Source organism: Metopolophium dirhodum, chromosome 1 (assembly GCF_019925205.1).
Source record: "Metopolophium dirhodum isolate CAU chromosome 1, ASM1992520v1, whole genome shotgun sequence".
NCBI classification, from domain to species: Eukaryota; Metazoa; Arthropoda; class Insecta; order Hemiptera; family Aphididae; genus Metopolophium; species Metopolophium dirhodum.
In genome coordinates, this window is record NC_083560.1 from 57,910,771 (window position 1) to 57,935,372 (window position 24,602).

Genomic DNA, 24,602 nt, shown 5'->3' on the forward strand with positions numbered 1-24,602 from the left:
GTACTTAGTAGTCGTCACATCGCCGCTTATATAATATTATATATACTTATATAGGTTCATTCCCAGCAGTGTCGTAACTTCTGGAGAGGGCTATTATGATATAGCACGCTGCGTTGGGTAGTAACTTAACTTAAGTTACAAGTTACTGTAACAAAATTACTTTTTAAGTAATTTGATGGTAATTTAATTACATTTTATCGTAAGTAATTTATATGTAATTTAAGTTACTTTTTTGTAGTAACTATTACTAAATTACTCGTTATTTTTTTGGTTTAATACATTTTTAGAACGTATTGATAATATTGTATGTAAACATTAAAATATATCATATAACTTTTAAGTATTATAATTTATAGGTTAAGTTGTCTGAACTGTAATATTTTTTTTTATAGCTATTGACTATTTGACTATAAAGTGTTACTTTATGATGGAATTATTATATTTATTCTGTGTTGTAATGTCGTGGACGTCTCACCTCGGTTTCGGCGTCTGCACATACAGCGTTGTTGGAACTATCGATAATTATAATAAAAGTGTGGTTTGGCTGCTACCAGTTGTGCATTACGACTGAGAGTAGGTTACGTCCGCTCCTATTAGTTCCCAGATGGGTGACCACCCAGATCCGTAGTAGTAAAAACCTAGCTACGCATACACGTGCTTGCATACCTATCGTAACAACCGTTACAACACCTATTACTCTTAACAACCACAGTTCATAAACCCCTACAACAGCTAACGGCCATAGTTTTTCCAGGCTAAAGTTCAATAAAAAAAAAATTATAATAATAATAGTGTAGCAAAATGAGTATTTGTTAATAATTTCATATTGTTAATTGCCATTACCTATTGACTTTATGTATTGTTGTATTGACAACATGATTATTAAGCTCCAGTGATATTTTTGAAAAAAGTAACTTCTATTGTAATTGAGTTACTTTTTAAACACAAAAGTAATGTAACTTAACCAAATAAAAAAGAAGTAACTTAAAAATAATTTAGTTAAAATTTTGATAAGGAATTAGTTATGTAATTTAATTACCAAAAATAAAAATAATTTGAACGTGAATTCAAATACTTCTCCCGACAAGTGATAAATGCTCATAATAATAATTTATAATACAAACATCATCGCGTTAGATGCTTATTGAATTATTAGTTATCATACAATAATTTTAATTTTAATCTAACCGTAATAATATATTATATGTCAGGCCGGCGAGTGCGTGCGTCATCGGGCCGAGAATAGGAGCAAAAAACGAGACTTGGCATTACTAGGTGACGAAGCTCAGTCTACAATTTCCTGGTTATTTGTTCATGATATGTATATTTGTATGTGATTTATTGTGCGTGAACGTGTGATAAATGTTATTCATCAGTAAACGACGGCAGCAGAGGAGTAGTGATGTGCAAAAAGACTCTCCTCTGTTGACGGTTCAAAACGAAAAAAACATATATATATTATGTGTATAACCAGTTTTTTAGGTTTTATAATGATAAAATGTATATTATACTATTTAATATCCTGGAGGAATCGTAACGAAATCGGTCGTTCGGGCATGGTGTAAATATTGGTGTGCATGTGTAGTTCAGCTGCTGCGATGGAATATGGTAAGGTAGTTGTGTTCCGTGGGATGGGGGCGGGGGGTTAGTGGCGATGGACTGCAGCTGCTGCGGAACACCCACCTTCGCCGAAACAAATCTTTTGTCCGTTTTGTTATATATATGTGTGTGTGTGTGTGTGTATACCACAAGGCTTGGCAGTTGGCGGCCGAAAAACATTTGTCGTGAAGGACACAAATAAAACTGCTTCAAGATACAAATTCATAAGTACGACCAAGGGTTTTTTCTGTGCATCCGTGGTACGACACGACGAAATAATATAATAATAAGTACGTGACGCACATGGCGTCTTATTGTTATCGCAGTACCTTTAGGTACAAAGTCCCAAAAATGACCGATCGGCCTGTGCCACAATATGTATTGTGTTGCTTCCGGTAAAAGCGACGCCATACAGTAAGATATCATATTATATATCACCTACTTTTGGTTCCTTCTCCGGTCCTCGATATCACGGGAAAAAAAAATACCACCTACTATGACCCGTCTGCTCTAATGGCCGAGTCGGACAGTTTTCTGGAATTTTCAGAAAGCAGAACGATAATAATAATATTATATTTTATATAACTTACCTATATAATATACTATAGTTTTATATAATATACGAGTATACAACCAAGCGGGCACCCGCAGGGGTGGCAAGGGGGATGTTGCCCTTCTTGGGAATTTTAACTGTATGTAGGTACTTTAATATCAATATCGCTGTAATTAAATTATATGTAATTTTTATCTTGCCCCGGGTGGGATTTTATCCTGCGGGCGCGCTTGTATACAACACAATAATGATATATATAACCACGGTTTGCCTTTTACTGTAAGATAAAAATATTTTTACTAATATAATGATAGGTATTGATAAAGAACAAAATATCCCACTTGTAGGTGTAATTTACTCTGATTTATTGCATGTAAAGAGTGACGATTTTAGTTTCTTGATTGCAGTTTAAAAATATTATTCGGTACTTGAAACGTAACGGTAACTTTTAACACATACATTATTATAATATTCGTAGGGACACAAAAAAAACACTTTTAAATGCAATATTTTCGGCAAAAAATAAATTAACTTACCTGTATTACTAGTATAATAGGTACCTAGTAAAATTAATTACTTTAATTACAATATGAATTATTATATTATTAATTATATTCGATCAGAATCAAATTTTTATAAGCAATGATTTTAAATTCAAATTGAACACAGTATACATTATAGTGATTTACTCCTCAATGACTAGGTACACTCGATACTTACTGTATAGCTAAGCAGTTATGGTTACCTACATTTCCCCTGTAATTATTTTATTTTTTTAATTTGTTTATTAAAAACTATTGTGTATAATTTATATAAAAAGAATAAACATGTTACACAGACTTGGGTAAAATACTTTTTAAAAGTATTTCAAATATATATTCCGAATACTTAAAAAAAAGTATTCAGAATAATATGTATTCGAATACTTTTAGATTCTGAGTGGAACGATGAATGTATTGATTTAACAATGATGTGTGTTTTTTATTTTTATCAAATTTTAAAACCATTATTTATCTATTACTTTATTGCGTTGTATAGAAACTGACATTAGTATTCAATTTTGTGCTTAACATATGTGTTTACCGAGCGTACCCAAGCGATAATAGAAGGTCACAAGATCAATTTTATAAAATAATATTGTAGTATATTACAATCAAAAAATATATTATGGTCTACGAACATAAACTTAACATTAAATTATGTATAATAGTATATTTATATTGATTAATTACACATTTATTTTGTTAGTCAGTAGTCACACATAAAACTTTTCATGCACGCCAAAAATAATGATCAAATATTATGTTTAATACCTATCTCACTTATTGTTATTAATTATTATGTATATTATTTTTCTCTATAATATAGTTTATAACATAATATCATCTATATGGGATAATATGAATAAGTAAAAACCAATGGTTATCATGATTGGTGATCACAATATATTAGTTGGTACTCATATCAATAAACATATTATGTTATAATTTATAATAAGTATATTCGTAAATTAATTTATTTTTGTGTTTAAAATACATTCATAGCTTCGCTCAGAATCTAAAGCTTAGAATATCAATTATTTCAATTACAAGTATTAATGCCTATTTGTTGTAAATGTACGAAATATCAATTTTAATGTAATATAATATTAAATGGAGTGGGTCTGCACCAGAGTTGACACATACATGACGGATTTTTGTATTGGATCTTCGGATTTAGGCAATTGGACAAATCAATGTCAACAAAACGTTCAATTAATGTTTAAATATAAACAAAGCCATTCTGTGCAATAAACCTCCACATCTGATAATACGTGCGTGTATTGGTTTGTCGTCGAATACCTATTGTTCTGTGCCTAAACTAAACATTTCTTGCGGGCTATGCATAGGCGTAATTTCAACTTTTGACTTTGGAGGGCTGAATATATTAAAGGCAAGCAGACCATTGCAATATAGCATTTTAAAATTGTATGAACTAGAATTTTTTTTTTGGGGGGGGGCTTAGTCTATGGGGCTATGATGTTAGTAACATCGTACTGCCAGTACAAGAGGGCCGTTTATAAAAACATTTGTATTGTACATGATACCGTTTTTAATAGTTAATAGCTTAGAGACTACAGTAATTTTGCAACTCAACCACACATAAGTATAAGTATAACTAACTGTATTCAAAAATTCCTTGTAAGTTTTTTACATTAATTAATTTAAATTAAATAATTTAACTTAACATTAAATTATGTATAATAATATATATTTTATATTGATTAATTACACATTTATTTTGTTAGTCAGTAGTCACACATAAAACTATTCATGCACTCCAAAAATAATGATCAAACATTATGTTTAATACCTATATCACTTATTGTTATTATGTATATTATTTTTCTTTATAATATAGTTTATAACATAATATCATATATGTGGGATAATATAAATAAGTAAAAACCGATGATTATCACGATTGGTCATCACAATATATTAGTTGGTACTTATATCAATAAACATACAGTAGAACCTCGATTATCCGAACCTCCGTTATACGAACCCTCTATTATCCGAACTATAATTAGCGTATACGAACGTTCTGTTATCCGAACATGAAAACTCGTATCGGACAGGTATTGATAATTATGTCAAAAAATATAATAAATAAAATAAATTTAATGTATTTAATTATGTATGTATGTATGTACCTAATGTATTTCTAATAATTTAATGTATTTCTGATAATATAATGTAATTCTAATAAAATATTAATAATAATAATAAATATTTAATTATACAAATAATAAATAATTAATACATAATATTATAAACATTTTTTATTTTATATTTCCAATATCCGAACTTTTGCGTATCCAAACTAGGTGCGGTCCCAATTAGTTCGAATAATCGAGGTTCTACTGAATTATATTATAATTTATAATAAGTATATTCGTAAATTAATTTATTTTTGTACCAATACTAAATTGACTAGGTAGGTAAGGTAGAAAGTAGAAATTCTAAAAAAAATAATATAAAAATCAAATACATAATAACACACACGCTTAGAAGTAATCAGATGTGGATATTGAACGATTTATCAAAACCGTCATTGAATTATTCTGAATAATAAAAAAAGAAAATATATGAATAAAATCCATCTAGTTAAATATAATATAATATAATCACCAACATTAGCACATTTCCCAACCAACGTTCGTCCCCGGTACATAATATGTTATGATGTGTGTGTTCCTAATTAGGGTAATTCCTATATCCAATGTAGGTACCTAATATTAATTATTAAGTATACCATGTACATATATACCATGTACATATTTAGTGCCTGGTACCGGTTTATTACTTGCATTTTCTTTATATGATACTTTCCCAGATAAAATGTGTTTTAATTATTAACATAATATCAATCTTAATAAATTATTTTATTTTATTATTGAAGTGAATACCTACTGCATAGGGGACAGCGGCTTGTTTAACACTAAAAAGTGTCTTTAGAAACAAAAATAAATAAAAACACACATCATTATAAAATTAATACATTCTTTAATGTATCTTATTTGTTCCGCTCAGAATCTAAATAATAATTTGTGTACTTCGCCTTTTTACATTTTTTTTTTTATAATAGGTAGGAACAATATTCTTACATTTCATAGGTATATAAGAATAATACGTAATCTATAATTTAGATTAGTTCTTGAGTGTGTTCAATAGGATGAATTTACAATGCAAATTAAAAGAATACGTCATGAATCTAATATGCGTAATAAATTTTTTAAGACCTAGGAAAAACAAAATATTTGTTTTTCTTCTCTTCTATAAATATTAATAAAATTTTATTTATTGACTAAAAAAATTTAATAGAAGGCTCCTAGGTTATTGTTTCAAAGGCAGATGAAAAAAATTAAAAATCCTTCGTCAGCGTTTTTATTTATAAGCATTTAATGTTAAGAAAATTAAAAAATTATTTTGAGTTAAGAATTTATAAAAATTTTTCTTTTTAAATCTAAGATTTGAAAATGTAATACAAGATTATTCATATTTTTACAACATTTGATATTCACTCGATTTTCTATACCCCATACAATTTTGAAAATATTGTGAGTCTTTTTTAGCTGTTTACGGACAATGTCAGTTTTCAATTTTTTTATTTATTTATTTCTATAAATATCAATAAATTTTTACCTGTTGAGTAAAAAAGCTTGAAAATTTAATAGAAGGCTCCTAGGTTATTGTTCCAAAGGCAAAAATTAAAAATCTTTAGTCACAGTTTTTATTTATAAGCATTTAAAGTTCAAATTTTGACAAAATACGGAAAAATCACGAAAATTAGCAAATTATTTTGAGTTGAAAATTCATAAAAATTTTTGTTTTTAAATTTAAGATTTGAAAATGCAATATAAGATAAACTTATAAGTAATACCTTTATACCTAATACCTTTATCAAAAAAAAAATGTCTACAAGAAACTTAAATTAAATTTTTATGAGCGTCTGAAATTTATATTTTTACAACATTTGATATTCACTCGATATCTCATGTAACGATTTTCTTATTTTGTTGTAATTAAAAAAACGAATGACTGTAGATACTTAAAATTTCACTGAATATTTATATTAGCATTTTCTATACACCATAAAATTTTGAAAATAATTTGACTCTTTTTGAACTGTTTACGGACATAGTCAATTTTCAATTTTTTTAGTTTTTTTTCTATAAATATCAATACAATTTTATTTGTTGGGTAAAAAAGCGTGAAAATTTAATGCAAGGTTCCTGATAAATTGTTACCCTCTCGCAAATAAATATAAATTTAATATTGAACTTATCTGTAAACAAGTCAAGATATTTTGAACATTTTATCAAGTATAGGAATTGACAAAATAAACATATGATATAAATATCAAGTGACTACAGTTATTCGTTTTTAAATAACAACAAAATAAGAAAATCGCTACATGAGAAATTGAGTAAATATCCAATGTAAACATTTGAACTTCAAACACTCATAAAAATTTAATTTGACATTCTTATGAATATTTTTTTTTTTGATAAAGGTAGATAACCTTATAAGAAATCTTGTATTACATTTTAAAATCTTAGATTTAAAAAGAAATATTTTTATGAATACTAATTCAACATAATTTGCACATTTTCTTAATTTTTACGCTTTTTGTCAAAATTTGAACTTTAAATGCTTATAAAGAAATATGTGACTATGGATTTTTAATATTTTTCAATGTATGTCATTGTAACAATATATCAGGAGCCTTGTATTAAATTTTCACGCATTTTTACTCAACAAATAACATTTTATTGACATTCATAGAAAACAAAACTAAAAAAATTGAAAATTGATAATGTCCGAAAACATTCAAAATATTTTGAATATTTTATGGTGTATAAACTGTTAAAAATTAAATTTTGACCTCATAAATGCACCAACTAGGTTCACTTTCCCATCGAACAAGATACTGTTGAAGAAAATCGAAGCAGTTTTACTGCCCCAAACCATGATTACAAACACAAAAAAAGTTAAAAATAAATAAAAAAAAACATACATCATTGTAAAATCAATACATTCATCGCTCCGCTCAGAATCTAAAAACCGTATGAGGTTCACTACTTCACTAGATCATATTCTTACTTCTATATTTTATAAAAGGTCAATTCATTCTAATTTTTAAACTAACAGAGCTAAATGTGATCTGCTGGACATAACTACAATTTGCTATGTTATGCATTTGTAAGACGGGCGTCGGTCGTTTCCGCCAAAATATCGTAATAAATATAAGATATATAATATAGTAATATAGTTATAAATTGTTATTTATTATTTCGAATAATTGTAGCATACCTTTTTTAAAAATGTCATTCTTGAAATTGTTTTATTTTTGTAATCGTCTATTGCGTTTGTTGTACAGATCAATCGTTCTTTTATACTACATCTTACAGGTTTTTGCATACCTAAGGCGCAACTGTTAATTTGAATGTATACGTTGTTTTGAATATTCAAATTTGAAATTTTTTATTAGATTTGGCGGAAATGAAAATCGAGTTTTTTGGCGGAAACGATAACCTGTAAGACGTAGAGATCGCATGGGGGTATAGCTCCCAAGTTAACCTCCTAAGGTAAAATACTGTTTAAACGATTTTTTTTTTATAAACACTAACATGTCTTGTATACTTAGAAGAGAATCGAAAATGGTTTTTTAATAACAGCCATAATGAATACATTCATTGGAAAATAAATTACCAAATCTGTATTTTATTCATTTTTTAAAAGCTCACCGGATATCCTTATATCTGCTGCTGTCATTTTAGTTAGTTTTAAAAACTAAAATGTTCACCAAATATTAATAGGTATAACTCTATTTCATACATTATTATAAAATTTTCAATATAAATAATTTTTTTTTTAAATTCTCTATTCAGTCTTATATCAAGTGTTATAAATTATAATACGCCTTATATCTGGATTAATATGTTTTGCATGTTACTTGCATCCCAAAAAAAGGTACATTTTACAGGTAGTATATTTAAACGGTGACTTGCGTCCCGTTTTATGGACGCAAGTTGGCTGTATAATAATTATTGATATTATCTACTGAAATCGATAGTTCATAAACTGTATTGTATAATAAACCTCACTTTTTGTGGGATGAGGACAGTTCGGCTCCATGATAAGAATATCATTATTCAGTATAATGTGTATGAGTGCGTAAAATGTAAAACATATGATTTTTTTTATTATTTTGAATTATATTATACTATATTTGAATTGAACTATGATTATTACTATCATAACAAAATGTAAAACATGGATTTTTTTATTATTTTGAATTTTATACCTAAATTACCTACTTATTACTTATACTTCTATAATTATAAATTGAAATAAACATCAATGTATTTTTTTTATTAACATTTTGATATCGATTATATCAATATATTCGGAACGCAATTAGGTTATAAAAAAAAGTATACCGGGACGCGAAATATAGTCTATGACCCTTTTTGAATCTCGGACGCTAGTAGTAGGTATATGCTCCCGTTTTTATACCTTATACAATATTATAGTAATAACAAAAATGTATTTGTTTATCATAAGTTCAAATATATTTTAGTTTTATAATTGCGTGCTTTTAAGTCTTTAAAATGAAGAAAATAAAAATATCCATTCATTTTAAACACGTTTTCAAACAACTCTTCCATCCAACACAGAAGTCACTGTTTTAACTGTTACTATAGTGCAATTCTTTCACATAAAAGTGTATAATAGATAACTATTGTTGAAAAAAATTGTAAATTTAAGCATATTAAATATTAAATTAATATATACAATTGTGGATATTATGACTATAATGAGTTTTATGGATTAAATTTGTAGTCCTTTTATTACTTACCATTTATTTATTAGTTTTATTAAAAAATATTTATTAAAAAGGTTAGACTAATATCAGTGAATATAGGTATTTCATAATAGCTCTTGCTTATATTAGAAAAATATAAAAATATAAATCAAAATGAGTATTGAATTAGTTTGGACAAAAATTAACTTAAGTTGTCCGTCATAAATTTAAAGTTGTATATTTCACATAAAAATATGCTGATAACAAACAGGGTGCATTTTGTATTATACCATTCTACCCAGATAATAATCCTGGCATGGTTTACGTACCAATACACTTCAATCAATTAACGTTAAAGTTGTTATTATCAAAAAAAAAAAAAATAACAATAAAATATTTAAAAATATAAAATATGACGTATGTTTTATACATCCATGAATCATGAATAATTTTTGAATTTTTCCAATGAAATTAATTGAATTTGTATTTACCAAGATTTTTATTTTTAGTCAGTGTGAGAAGTGGGTGTTGAGAAACAAGCCAAGGTTTGAATGATAAACGACTAGAATAGTGAATATTTGAACTGTTTTTGATAACTTAATTACTAACGATGAAACTGTATAATATGAATTGTTAGTGCATATACATATTACATACTAATTACTAATAATTCGTTAAATGGTTAGATTTTAATTAATGTTTACAAGTTTTATTAACATTAACATGGCAATTGTACGTTCAGATTAAATCCATTTTACTCTGTTGTTTTTGATATTAAAGTAATTTAACCAATTATCAAATTTAGGGTCCTACATAGATTTGTTTCTTATTTTAATTTACATCGAGTTATAAGGGGATACCATAGGCAACTCATCGTACAAATCGGTCATGGCAAATATAATGAGGAATAATAATTGTTTTTCTTATCTAGGCGTTATAACGATTCGAAATCAGGCACTTAACTTGGTATGAAATATTGTCTGGGCCTTATTGGCCGACTTATAAAATAAGCGACGCTACGTAGGTATATACGGTAAAATAATAATAAGTCCACCTTTGATTTTAAACTGTGGACAAAATACTTTCTATGTACCTAATTCAATAAATTAAACAAAAATTAACAAATGAAATTATATATTTTAATAAACATATGTGATTTTTACAGAATTGTTCATTCTAATACTCTAACCCGTGTTGTATAAAGATAATTTTTTAAATATCTAGATAAAGATAAAAGATACATAATAATTTAATTATCTAGATAAAGAAAAAAAATCAAAATGTATTATCCAGATAAAAGAAAAGATAAAATTTTTTTTTAATATGTATCTACCTATTTGTTACAAACCTGAGGTGAATAAAACGTGTAAGTAGGTGTAAGTATATTAGATAATTCATAATATTATGTAACACATCTTAATTTCATAACAGTTGTGAGTTATGTAATTTTATAAGTCAATTAAATGTCATTTCAAAAATATGTTTTTAAATTAAGTAAAGGGCAATTTTGAAATTACCATAAAATTTGATGTCAAAAAACAAAACTTCAAAATTATTTCGACTTGAAATTTTCTGTATACTTACATATATTATGTTTTTTTAATAATTCATTATTGTTTTACCTAATGAACACAATTCAAATAAATTAAAGTAAAAATACAAATCAAATGTATTGTTTCTTTTTTAATAGAAATAAATAATAATAATGATATTTACAAAAATATTTAAATGGTTTATATAAATATTCAGTATTTAAAATTCCGGTAACAATATTTAATAACTAATAAGTGATAGGAAATTATTAAATAAGCACATAGGAGGCTAGAGCCGCCTTAATAAAATATAGATATACACTAAGAGCATGTAGATGTTATTCCAATGCTAAAATTAGTATTGTAGGTATTTTATTATTATACCTATTATTAATAATTAATCAATAACAATTTATTTTGTGATCGTTTCAAATTTTAATTGCAGAATGCGGGTATAATAGTGTTAGCGGTCAGCGAATACGACGCTGATACGTAGACACGTAGTTAACCCAAAACGTTTATTAGTTTATTACTAAGAACTTGATATATCTAATAATTTAAGAATGAAAAATATAAATAGGTATATTTATAAATTATAAATTATAACAAATACTATAGATTAGAATACGGGAAGCTCTTAGATTTGCTAGGGGACACTGTAGCGCTCCATATTATAGTTAAATATAGTAGGTTGTCTATATAAGCCCATAATTTTTCTTTTTTAGACACTGATAACTATTAACTGATAAGTTATTAGTACAAAAGAACAACTACTTAGCTTTTTTCTAATTTTTAAATTAAGTCCAATAGTCCATTAGCCTTTAGGTACTTAATATTATAGTGTTATTAGTGTTAAAATATAGAAATATATACATAGTTTATAATAAAACGTGCAATACATCATTACCATTTACCTGTATCAAGTGTATGGCTGTATGGATTATGGACACTAGATTACTAAAACAAGGTTTATGTCATAGAGTAATACTTGATGGTTAGCTTATTGTTTTCACAATAATTTGATATAGTTCTACACGGTTATATGGGTCTTAAGTTTTAAACATTTTAATGATATCGATAGTTGTGAAAAAATAATTATATAATTATCACAAAATATTGATTATACTAACTAAAAAATATGAACAGTGAGAAATGTGTGACATAAAGATTAATATAAAATATTATTAAAACAATATAAAAAATGTAGGTACCTACTAAATATTTACAATAGTGTACACCATCATTACAAGTCATAATATTATGTACAATGTATAAATACAAAATAATAAAAGAAATAGAACTTAGGTATGAGAACATTATAAAATATGTATGAACAATATTTTTGTATTTATGATATAATATGTTAAATTAATAATTAGGTGTATAATATAATACAATATAGGTAAAAATATAAATTTTACAATTTGATTAATATACAATATATTGATTTACAAATGAACAATTTTTTTTAATTTTTTATTTTTTGAATGCATTTTGAAGACATCAATGTTGTTATTGCTATTTTTTATGAAACTATTTATTAATACATTTAAAAAATTTTTTAAGAATTCGGTCTTTCATGCATCACATATATTTAATGGCTTACAAACAATATCAAAATTTTTTATTATTTCTGTTCGAACCGGTTTTATTTTTTAACAAAAGTGACTATATTTAAATTAAATATACACGTAACTTTTTTTACAAATTCCAATGTGTTTTTAAATGGATATAATAAATTGGCATTTTGATACGATTTCATTTCTATGTGTGTATTTTCCAGGTTGACTTGAGAATTATTCTCACTTTTGTCTGTTACATCAATAATAATTATTACTTTATTAGAGTAATTTCGTAAGGTATGGAAAAATAATCAATTATCTTAATGCTGATATCATTATTCATTGATATAATATTATGTTGTTTAATAATTATTGTTTTGGTATTTTGCACACAACAAAATATGTACCAATGTATATTGTACCCAATACCCATTATAATATAATAGTAATCCATATTTTAATACCTATTTTATATTATTGATTTATGGCGCCAAATTATTTGTATTAGTTAACGAGTACATAAAAGTGATAAGGAGAAAGGGGCTGAATAGGCAATCACATACATTTTGAAGCGCTATGACGCCAGCAGGTTTCTACAGAGCTTCTCGTATTTTAATCTATAGTATTTGATTATAATACTAACACATATTATAAGTAATAGTTAAAATAATAATTTTACCTATTATGTTTAAATATAAATTTACTATTTTGTAATCAGAAAATATAAAATACCTAATTAACATAAATTATAATTTATAATAGAAATATTAATTATTTATCTTAGATAATAGCTTAGATAACATATTTCCCATTTATCTGTATAAGATAAAAGACAAAAATATACCAATCTAGATAATTAATCTAGATAAAACACAACTTTGACTCTAACATAATGTACATTATTTACTTATTTAGCATACAACCATGTGTGGACATTCGAAGGCCGGGTATAGATTTTTGCCGGCCAGACATCAGCTTTTAATGGCCCCTCAACGAACTTTTCATGGAAAACGTGGACTTTCATGTAGGTTTTCGAAATATATCAAAGGCTACTCGAATGTTTATACTTTATAGTATTAGTACAATAGTACCTACACCTCAAAATGCTTTCGTTAAAATTTTATTTTTGGTGCTGATTTTCAATATGTTGTACCTATATGATAAAATTATCACGTTTGTTATTAATTTGTTATATTTCAAATAATAAATGTGTTATTAAAATGTGTGTTAAAATTAATAAGATATTAAATTAATTTAAATAATATAAAATAAAGTCTTGAACAAATCAATAATATTATAATAACAGTTAATCAATTTATATTAAATTGAATGATACCTTCAAATATACATTTTAAATTCAGTTTGATTTGCATATACCTATAAAGCAGTAAAATGAGAGTATTGTGTTATTAAGTATTAACATATATCAGCTTCAATAATTAATATGCATTTTTATAAATTCCATTTCTAGTAGTTTTATCAACATTAAGAACTTATCAACAGGTACGAACTAGTCCACATAAGTGAACGATTAGTCTAATCTCTAATTAAAAAACCTTAGTTCATATTATTCTAAAAGTGGATCTTTATTTTTTAATTTTATTGTTATATTATACCAAAATATCATAATTATAGTATAATAATTAACATAATATTATTATTTAATATTTATCCGTGTAATGTAATAAAATATAGGTGATTTGTCATTTAAATTATTCATTTTCAAGATTTCAAATTGGACCAACGAGAATTGTAAAATTCCGACGTCATAACTCACATTACTTTTAATGTAGTGTAGATGAAGAGGTACGCTAAAAATACATATCATAATTCATAACTGAAACTAAATACTAAATAGAGGCACGTCGTCACTCGTCATATGCACCAGAATTGCTTGGTCGTCATATACACGTATTATGTAACGAGGAAAACTTAAATTTATCTTATATATAATTATATCGTAATAATATGTAAGTTCCTATATACAAATAAAAAAACGGACAGGTATAGCTGGTTTATATATCTTTAATCGTATATGAAATGATAAGTATAAAACATAAATATATTTATATATTATTACATTGTTATGCATTAAGCAGTAGTAATTTTATTACTCAAACAAAAAAAATAGCAACAGATATACAGACAGGCGAATGACGATGGTGATAGCCGGTACTTAGGCATGCACTGTACATCCGGTTACTGCGAATAGAAACATATAAATTGAAAGTTATAATAATATTATTATGTAAAATAAAATATAAAATTGTATAAAAAAAGTGCAAAAATTTTTCCTCCCCGGCGGGGAATCGAACCCCGGTCTCCCGCGTGACAGGCGGGGATACTTACCACTATACTACCGAGGATTGTGATGAGACCTTAGAATTTAATGTCTCTTCGTTATATATTTCATAATATTTTGTAACGATATTAGGTATATTAATAATATAGATATCATGTGAGTAAAATGTCAGCGTAATATATTTTTAATTTTACGAATGCGTACAACACCGAAAATCATGAACTATTATAATATAACTATTAAGCACTAATGATTTCCGGCAGTTAATTTTTGCAATATCGTCCTTAATTCGTTGTAATACATAAGTTTCCAAAAAAAAAAATTGAAAAATTCAAGTCGGCGCTAAACAATATTTGTTCCCAATAAATTATTGCAACTATAATATTTAAGTACATATTATAATATATTTGTAAAGACTAAAAGTGTCCATGGGGGTTTGATTGTTGAACCCCTAAACCTCCCCCCTCCCCCCTCCCCTTGAGCACGCCCATGTAAGCGGCAACCGGTAAAGGCACATTACATTATTGTATGTAGGAAATTAATAATGATTGGTAAGTTAGAAGAAAGCCGGCCCTGGTGATAATAGCCAATAGGGCGTAGAATAAAATGCAAATTAAATTATTTCTGAATGTCCCAAATCTAAAACATTGCTTTACTTGATCTGCCCAAAATCTGTTTCATTCGCAAATCACATAAAAAGTGAATTTTTTTTAATTATTAAACATTTTACTTACAATCTAAAAAATACAATTATTACAATGGGTAAAATCGATACAAGGTTATTAAGTCAGCAGTGGCATGTACTTTTTAGGTACCTATTGGCTAATTATAATCTTTGATTTAGCAATTTACTTTTTTTATATTTCTACATTTTTAGAGGTACCTATACGGAAAAAAACCAAAGAAAAAAAAACAAGATTATAATATAATCAATATAATAGATTTATGATAAATATAATATGTGTAATAAATAAATATAGTTTTAGTAGGTATACCTAAATCATAGAGTATAATATACAATATATTTATCTATTTGCAGTGTTATCAATTTTATAATTTATGATGTTCTGAAGCTTTAATGCTGGTAAAATTGTTAAAATGATCCGTTTATAAAATAAAAATTAATTTAAATTAGTTTAAATATAATATAAATAATAAAAATATGAATATAACATCTAACAGATATATCAGCCGTAGTACATTCACAGTTAGCACAATGATCGATAGTGTATTTAAGAATTAGATTCTGAGCGGAGTGATCATAACTTATATTCTATCATATAATTTACTTATTATGCTAATTTGTACAGATTTTTCTCAATAAAAATGTATATTATATATTTTTTTCTGAAACACGGTTAATATATGATTATAATATATAATTACTATTAATATTATATTATAAAACCTATAGTAACTACCGGGGCATGCATTTGAAAAAAAACTCCGTTTTATGTTATTTACAATTAAAACGTTACACAATTTTTGCGTTTATCGTTATTCAGAATTAAAACGTTATGTCGTTATCCAAGTTTTGCGTTTATCGTTATTTAGAAAAGTGTTAATAGTTTAATACCTATTAAATGTATAATAAGTAATAACTAATGCGGGTAGGTAATGGCCCGATTACGGAATATAATAATATAATCAATTCTAATGTCCGTATGCATGAAATAAATATTTCTACGAAACCAATATAACTTCTAATTAAATGGATTTTAAATTATTTCGTTTTGCGTTATTTTTCGTTCAATGATATTCTATAAATTACATTTTGCATTATGTTTTGTTTAATGATATTATATAATATATTTTGTAAATCGTTGTGTTTTGTTTAGCGGTATTATAATTATTTTTGATTATCGCTTTCGTTATAATTACGTTTACAAATTTCAATCGTTTTTTGTCAAATATAACGTTATTATAACGTTTGCAAACCATGGTACCTACCTATGTAAAATGGGAAAAAAACTGTTATAGTATTGATAACACAGCAATTAGAAAGTATTTTATATTCTGTGATTTTTCTAATTCTCTATTTATATTATCATATTGATTTTTTTTTTCGGGATTCATTTTTAAAGTAGTTTTTTGCAATTTTTAAGCTCTTTTTATACTGTGAGTACATATAGTTTATAATTATTTGTATATTTATAGAACGGATAACATTTGATAACAATTTACCACAAAATACACCACTAAAAGAAAAATAAATACATATGTGTTATTTATATGGCTTTGTCATAGCCTCATAGGTATTCTTTTTATTACATATATTTTTACTTGTATGGCTGTTTAAGCATGAAGTTACCAGAAAAAAAGTTTCGGGGGCTATACATAATAAGGCTAACAATACTATCGTCACATACTCACATACATACAGTATTGTAGTAATGCAGTTTAAAATGTATAGTATACAAGTAAAGCATCCCATACACGAATCAATATTATTGATAACAATAGAACCCCATCAATAAAATATATCAAAACGGTTTTGATTTTTTCAATGTATATTTTATTGAAGTACATCCAAAATAATTTAAAAATTTTACTATGTATAAAAATAATAAAATAAACATTTTGTGAAAATTTCAAGTATCAACGATTACTCGTTTCTTAATTACTTACAGTAAAATAAAAAAATCGTTCGATGAGCATCAATTAATTTACGATAAAATATCCGATGACGAAAAAATTTTAATTTCAAACTCATAAATATTTTTTGACTTTTCGGTAAGCTCAAGAGGAATCCTTAGCTCTACTTAGAATCTAAAATAAATATACTACTTGCAATATCAATAATATATTACACATTTATACCTACCTATTCTACTAAAAATATATCCTTATTTCTTAGGAAATAGTAATTTAGGCTAACGCCAGACCGTTTCCAATCAAAATCGTTTTACTACTCAATGATAAGGTGCATTTGACATCTACTAATTATTAGCAGATCAAGTTCCCTGTTTTTTTTTATAATTTTTTTAATGCAACTTAAGAATTAAGATAAATATAAATGTTATTAGTATAATAATGTACAATATTATTATTTATCCGAATTTGTAATAATAACTTATTTATAATAAAATATGAAATTTAGTTATATTAGATATAATATCAAAATTACATAATACCTAGGTACATATTTGGTTTTTATTCTCGTGGTTTTTTTCTTTTAGATTTTTTGCGATAATTAGTTAATATTGGATATAATTGTTTATTAGCTATTCAGTATAGCGAACCATTTATTTATTAACTTTTATTTACACACCCAAATATTTACAAAAACGTAATTTTATATTTCTCTAGGTATTAGGACAAAATTAAGTGAGTTTTTTTTAAAATTTGATTCAAAGTTGTTTATACATTATTTTATTTTATTCTAATATACAATTATAAATAACACCTATTTTTTTGTTTATGTTTTAATATATTTGTAACAAAAGTATTATGCATATATGGATACTATTCAAGGCACTAAATTGTAAATTGCTAAAAGGCTCTACTAATAACGTTTTTATTGTTATCAAAAACAATTTTTTTATAACAATTTTGTATTATTTAAAATATTTAGATAATAGTCCGATTCTAAGAATTCATTTTCTAGAAAAATAATATGTTCTGTAATTATTCATTGATTTCCGTTAGGTGTTGGCCTTACCTATATGACTTTTAGTATAACTTAAAATATGCTTTCGTTTAAACATAAAAGTTCATATTCTATGGTACAATAAAATAAAATAGGTACTTAATATTAAGAAGATGGTTTTTTTCTAAAAGAATATAATATGTAATACCTTTTGAAATTACATAATTCGACTATCCATGAGTATACTCATCCATTTTTGTGAAATAATTTAAATAGTATTTTATAAGTATTAAATATTTATAGCGTCTTACATAAGTATTATAGCGCGTAAATAAGTTTATGTATTATATAAGACTTCCGTACAAAAAATTGTATTATACAAGTATAATTTATTATCATACTCGTATTTTGGCGCCTTAACGGATTTACACACTTCATATTGATTACGTACTATTGATTATACATATTATACAAATATAAAATCAATGCACATACTAAATAAATTCGTTTATTTCACAGTCAAAAGAATTTATAAGTACGCCGTATGAAATGCCTAAATATTACTCCTTAAAATACGCTCCAGCGTAACGTCTGATATTATTTTTCAGGTCTACTGCTAAAATAAGCAAACAATTATTATATTATTTTTTTCGAACTGCCGTGCAACGCCTGCGAATTTCATTGATAGACAACTCAGTTTACTTGTGTGCTTGTCGTCTAATCGCTCGGGTCCCCTAATCGTGGTTACGGTAACTTAATAAAATAATATAATATTATCATTATTGTTGTCGTCAGCGTCTGTTTGTAAATTAATTTATCGTCAACGGTTCACCGTGTGTCTCTCCTGCATCTCCGAACGGTCTCGAGCAGACCAAATAGTTGTATAAGATGTATTGGATAATATAATACCTTTATAGTCTATACTATAATATACCTAATTTGTATATTATTTATTACTTTCAGATCCAATAAACCTTATGATAAAAGTATTGTATGTACAGCTGTGCTCGACTTGGTAGGGGGGGGGGGGGGTGCAAATGGACGGAGTACCCCAACTAATTTTTCAGAAATTTTAGAGTAGGTACCCCAACTATTATTTTTGAGGGGAACGCACAGGACGCTTTATCATTCTGTATTTTTATCAAAATGTGGGAGATACCATCATAATCTCTCTTACGAAATAATTCATAACCGTGGATTTATAAATTATAATAGTTACTTATATTATGTAATAGTATAACGTTATGTATATTAACTTGTATTTTTTTTTTTTAAATTGATTTTGTTTATGATAGAGGGATGTTTATGTAAGAGGGATAATTAGGGGATAGGGGGGGGGGGGTATGCCCCACGGCTCAATAACGTTTAACAAGTGATGGGGGCGCTCTTTTTTAAAAGTTAACAGAGTCCTTCTACTTTATTCTGCCAAGTCGAGCACCGGGTACATCTATGTGGAGTATAAAATCTAATAGTTATCGCTCTTGTCGTCTTTTAAGTACCATCATATTCAGCACGGACATATTATTGTACATTTACTTCAACGATTGAGTAGGTATAATTATAATATGTCCTAAAAACTTATTATTTGTTCTCGTAATATATCTACGATTTTTCGTCAACGAAAACATATGTTTAATATTACAAGCAGTTTACTGTTGTTTAGCTGATTCTACAGTATAAATTTAATTCCGGTATAGATATCGCCCTTGAAATTTTTCTAACAAGTAGTTTCAGAGTTACAGACTATCAATTTTAAAAGTCGTGGTAAATTAATAAAATAAAATTGCACAGAGAAAATAGCGGTGTCTTGCAATACGCGTCCATACCTACCTACCACACTTTTAATAGGTACGAATGCCATTAATAGAAATAAATAAAAACAGTACTTATTTTAATATTACGCATAATGAGTATAAAGAATAGGAAGGTCGACGGTTATATTATGACAGACATTCTACATTTTCCGTATTTTTCATAGTAAAAAGGTACGTAGGTACTATCAATTCTTATTATAAATATTATGTTACAAAATGATAATGAAAAGACAGTAAATTCGCTCAATTTGTCACAATCCTCGGTAGTATAGTGGTAAGTATCCCCGCCTGTCACGCGGGAGACCGGGGTTCGATTCCCCGCCGGGGAGGAAAAATTTTTGCACTTTTTTTATAAATTATAATATTTTTTTTTACATAATAATATTATTACTTTCAATTTTTATATTTCTATTCGCGGTAACCGGATGTACACAGCATGCCTAAGTACCAGCTATCACCATCGTTGTTCAACTGTTTGTATATTTTTTACTTATTTGCTTTATAGTCAATATAAATATTATTATGTACCACTTTTATACCAATTAATAAATCGGTTGTATAATATATTATGCTTTATTATTACTTATTAGTAGGAGTGAGGTTAAGTACAGCCCAAAATAGCATAACATATGAAAGCATTTAATAATGAATCGAAATAATGAAATAAATCAATTATTTATAAATGTGGCAAGTCCAAAATTAATACTTTTCGAAAATTAAAAACAACTGTACGTCTGTACCAGTACTTTTAATTTATACTGTTATAGTATTATTCATATATACACTAAATAATTGAATATTTTCATATGTAGGTACTTAACTCGTAAGTCGTAACTATATGTACAATCCGCCAATAGCTACAGAACATAATTTTATGAAAAAAAAGTCATTTTCGTGTGTCAAAATTAACTCAAAAGCTAATGACATAAATAAATTATATAAATATACTATTATAATATTCTAATAAACGCGATGTTTTCGGTAAAAATTTATTTATTTATAAGTTACTAATAAGAGATAGCATATTATACGCAAAGCAAAAAAAATTTCTAAAATATCAGAAATATAATAGTAATGTATAGGTAATAAAAATAATATACTTATGTACTTAGTAAGATGAGTTAATCGTTGCCGATAAACATTTTTCGTATGCAAGGCCGCAGCTGGAATACATTTTTGGGAGGGATTTAAAACCAAATCATATTATATTTTCATAATATAAAAAAAAATATCTTAAAAAAAGATGTAGGTATATAATATTATTATAATACATCTAAATAATGTTTCTAGTAACAAATTTGATCTAGTTTGTACTTTGGTGGTATACGTACTTAAGTTAGAATATTCCCATTAATTTTTAGAAAAAACTAACAAAAATTTTTGATAGGGTGTTTTATATACAAAAAGAAAATTTTTAATTTAGATTCTACGCAGAGCGATAAAATATGTATTGATTTCGTATAAAATCCTTAATCAATACATATATTTTATTACATTATAGTCTATAATATTATGTTATCATCAGATATATAAATAATGATAATACATGTTTTACTACTTAGTCAAGAAACTTGAACATTTAAGTAACACAAGGTCATAAGATGATCCCATAGTATTCTAAAAATATCAATTATAGGTGATCATCATATGCACGATTTTTTTTATAGACATTAATAAATTGAAATTCTAAATTTGATATTTAAACGAAAAATAACCATTTTGATTGTTTATAATATTATATTTACGATGTTTTTGGAAAAAACCACTAGAATAAATTATTCATAGTAAATAAAAGTAAGTAATGAATATAAGCTATCCTTCAAAATATTGGCTGACAGACGGTCACCGCACAGAATCGTCTTTCATGTTGGTACAACGATTTATCATTGAATTCAAATTCAACAAATCCATTACAGTGACCTACTGAATGACGAGATACAAATACACCTACTGTTCTGCATAGCGGTTATTAACTTACCAGCATTTTTCAGCTTTACCAGCTTAAATATTTTTAAGATATCTGAAAATATTAAAAAAGAAAAATAGGTTACGACTTATTGGTATTCATTTCTGAGAATGCACGTAAAAACCTATTACGCACTTTTGGCGCGAATGTTGTTGTCGATATAATGCCAGGAAGGTTGCAGGAACGAAAGTCGTGTTTTATCAGTTGTAATAATATATAAATAGTGTCTAGTATATAAAATAAAATAACGAGCCAGAGAAAAATTAAATAATAAACAGTTACTAAAAATAATAATAAGGACTAAAGTAGATTTGTTATAGGTACCTTCGTGGAAATAGTACGCTTTGCTTCAATCTGGAAACAGCAAGTTCTATAAAATACTTTGGAACTAGAGATGTATTTATTGCTTTATTCGTTGTGTGAGTTACACTGAATAGCTTATTGGATACAGGGCCATGTGATGAATTACATTTGATGTAATATGGAAATTACGTTTTGACTTGATTTTGTCGAAGGAAATGGTGCGTCTTGCGCATTAAACTTTGAAGGACTTTTAACACGGGAAATTGTGCAATCCAAGAAAATTTTACCACTCCATTCGATTCTTTGTCATTTCTCTATAATGGATATTGATTTTTCCGAATATATTGCAGAGTTTCGCATTTTCCCTTCTATAGTGATCTCTATGCGGAAAGACACACATTTATATTGTAAAAATACGAACTTGTATAGCGCAAAATTTCACAAATTTTAATAATATATTTGTTCACGGTTCGTCGCACGACTTATTTGGGTAAAAAGACAAAATATCTATCCAGGTTCGATAATGTTTAACAAACCTGTCGCAGTTATCGATGACAATCATCATATCTAGGCGTGAACAGTGGATGTAGATGGACAGATTCGTACCTAGCTATTTTTTTTTTCTGTAAATTAAGCAATAATATAAACTTAATGCGACATACATACACTTTCTGTATACAATGAAATCAGTGCGTGTTTATACGCATCACGGATTAAAATTCTCGTATGCTCACAGTGTCGTGTTTCATTCGTTGTAGGTATATTATTATAATAATATTTTCGTGTCGCGAGTGTTAAAATGCCGAAAACATATCGAACAATAGTCGAGTACCGCCTATACATACTATTATTATTATACACCTACAACACGTATCCGAGTTCGGAGAAAACAATTTTTTTCTGCAGATACGATAATATATTAATTCATCAAGTCTACAAACAGTGCGTGGACGTTAACTGCAGCCGCACATTATAACGTCTGGCAACATTTTTTTGAAAATGGAAAACACGTCACCTCGAAACTATAATATTATGATATTACCCCCATGCGTTATCTATGCTGACTTACTGCAGACCCGTGAAACTGTAACCCCGTCGTAATAGCTAGCTTATATTACTATGAACGAATTTATATCCAGTGATAACGAATCGACGTTTTCCTGCCCAAGTATATATATCACGCTGGGAATGTAGACACCTTACACGAAAAGGCTAAAAGCTATATTATAATATTATTATAGACGTGTAAATGTATTAATATTGTAATAGCTATATTATGTATATATATATATATATTCTGACGTATAGGTGGCAATTGAATGGCAAGGGGGTGAAATTGCCCTTGAAATAATTCGAGGGGACTGGGGAGGCCGAACGATAGGTACTTTCGCCTCCTCAACACATACAACTGCAGAGTATGAAGTGGAAAAAGAAAAATTAATGGTTCAACAGTCGTGTACTTATAGATTAGCTACTATACTATAGTTATATTATATTTCAATGCGCAATTCAATTTTAAAAAAACCCAATTGCTCTGATTATTTTATATAATATTAAAATTATTATTATACAATTATTTGAATATAATATTACTAGCTGCTATAATTTTTCATAATTTTTAAGTCAATACCGACGAACGTAACGATGTGAATAGGTTCATGGCAAATGTACAAATAGCTATTATAATAAAATTAGTAATTGCCTATCGAAATATTTTGAAAAATTCCTTGTGTATAGTCATTACTCACTATTCAATAATAATAGGCATGTACCTGATGACGAAAAGTAAAAATTTCAAGTCCCTATACGAATAATATTTTTTGAATTTCAATAAAATTGTATAAAATTATACAACTACAATTTTCGTCTTAATATTCAATAGCTTTGTTCATATTTTGTTTTGTTTGAGACATTTAAGTTTTGTAAGAACAACTTATGAGGAACCAGATAATGTGAAATGTTCAATACTTATTACTTGGTTATTAAAATTGAAATTTTTATACATTTTTAACTGCATAACAATTTTACA

The 24,602-nt window shown here is 26.7% G+C and overlaps 2 non-coding genes across 2 annotated transcripts; one reads left to right on the forward strand and one right to left on the reverse strand.

The window, feature by feature from the left end:
• Positions 1-14,893: 14,893 nt before the first annotated feature.
• Positions 14,894-14,965, reverse strand: Trnad-guc (transfer RNA aspartic acid (anticodon GUC)). Its single transcript has one exon. It is a non-coding gene; the product is annotated as a tRNA-Asp (tRNA).
• Positions 14,966-20,561: 5,596 nt separating this feature from the next.
• Trnad-guc (transfer RNA aspartic acid (anticodon GUC)) lies at positions 20,562-20,633 on the forward strand. Its single transcript has one exon. It is a non-coding gene; the product is annotated as a tRNA-Asp (tRNA).
• The last annotated feature ends 3,969 nt before the right edge of the window (positions 20,634-24,602 follow it).